The sequence below is a fragment of the Urocitellus parryii genome, unplaced genomic scaffold (genome assembly GCF_045843805.1).
Source record: "Urocitellus parryii isolate mUroPar1 unplaced genomic scaffold, mUroPar1.hap1 Scaffold_192, whole genome shotgun sequence".
Classification (NCBI taxonomy): Eukaryota; Metazoa; Chordata; class Mammalia; order Rodentia; family Sciuridae; genus Urocitellus; species Urocitellus parryii.
Genome location: NW_027552339.1, coordinates 127,940 through 129,997, shown reverse-complemented (window position 1 = coordinate 129,997; position 2,058 = coordinate 127,940).

The window sequence follows — 2,058 nt, the reverse complement described above, 5'->3', positions numbered from 1 at the left end:
TCAAAATATTTAACAGTGATGCTATAAATTTTTTACATTAATAATAATTTTATATCATTTTCAAATTTTCCCAGTAAGATCTTTTATGGGCTTTTGTTTGTATATTTATTTATTACTTTTTAGCTAGTGTCCAATAAACATTGTGTGTAGAACTTAATTGTCAGGTCTCTTTAGTCTTCTGAAATCTAGAACAGTCTTCTGGCATTGTTTTCCTTCGTGAAACTGAGATTTTGAAGACTACCTACATGTTAGTTATTTTGAAAAATGTTCCCATATCTGTATTTCTCAAATTATTTCTTGATTAAACATTTTTGGAATAAATTCTATAGTTTTATTATGTATTTACTCATGGTATCATATCAGGAGGTATATAATGTCACCTTGCTCCATAATTGGTGACACTCAGTTTGATTGATTGGTTAAAGTGGTGTCTACTTTAGTTAAGAAATCAGAGTTACAACTCATTGGTAGTGCACTTTCATAGCATTCATGAGGTCCTGAGATTGATTCCAAGTACAACAAATGTTAAAGAGATTTTGCATCACTGTGACCAAAAGACATGACAAGAACAACCATAGAGGAGGAAAAACCTATTGTGTCTCATGGTTTCAGAGGTTCAGTCCATTGTTAGCTGACTCCAAAGTTCTTGGCCCTAGGTAAAGTAGAACATCAAGGTGGAAGTGGGTGGTGGAGAAAGAAAGCTCAGGACAGGAGGGAAGGAAGGAAGTTTTTCAAACAGGAAATGATGAACAAGAGAATCTTGGAACATTGGGAAGGAAGAATAAATAGGAGAAATATGATTATATACAAGGGATTTTATATAGTGGTTTTTGAAACAAAAATTACAATGCTATGGGACACTCAAAATAATAGTATTCAAAAGTAAGAAAGGTAAAGGAATTGAAGCAGAAGTAAGGTGTCCACACTTCACTCAAAGTGGTAAATGTTGATACTTACACAACAGTCTCCTGACTTTGAGGACACACTTGTATATATTAATAGAAAGAACAGCCAACTAGGAAATTATGCAAAGAGGTGGACTTGAAAGCACTCTAATTATTGCAAGATGACTGGAGGAGAGGGTAGCGTTTTCAAATAAATGGTGCTGGGACAACTGTATACACACACTCAAAAGAAATTAAAGCAGTTATTTTTAATTTTTGAATCTTAGTGTAGCAGGTTAAAATACTTATCCAATGGCTTACATTTTGCTTGACAATCATGTGTTTTATAAATCAGCAAATAATTACCTGGACTTTCTATTTCTTTTAAAATTTCAGAAAATCGATTAATTCTCACATGGCAACAGTTGGTAGGTGCAGAAGATAGGGCCTCCTCTTTTAAGTGAGTGTTGGAGTTTTCAGGTTTCCCACACTCACTTGGGAATTTGTTAGTGAATTACCACAGGTTGTCTCAGAGAGATTCTATGACTCTGTTATCCTTGGGGAAAATATTAGTTATCTGTCCATCAATTTGCCTAACAGAATACATGAATGAAAAAAGTGTAAATTCTCTTTACTCACCTCAACTAATAAATGGTAAATATTTCTTCAGCTTGAAGATGGAGCCCAAGACTAAAGGATTAAAACAGCAGCAACAGCAGCATAAGAAACTTCTGGCAGCCATGTTTTCTCAGGTTTCCTTTGAGTCCATCCACAGCCCTACCCCATCTGTAACAGAAGAAGACATTGACAAGGAAGATGATGCAATGGAGTTGCTGGGTAACTTTAAAAATTAATAATTTATCTCTTTCTTTTTTTTCCTCTTGTATTGTAAAGTATGCGGTGGTTAAGAGGTTTTTAACAAAGTTTTGAATAATTTGTCATAGGAAAAAGAGAACATTTAAACATATTCTTTAGATTAGACTTTCATGAAGTTAAATGTAAAAACCAAATTGAAATCAGCTAAGCATGTGAAATATTTATTAGACTGTATTTTGTGCTTTGTATATGCAGCACTTTGCCTTCCGATACATAATCAAGCTTTATTGTGTGTGCAAGTGTGATAAAAATTTAAGTCTGTCTGCTTTATTCTCTGATTATAATTCCCTTGATCACA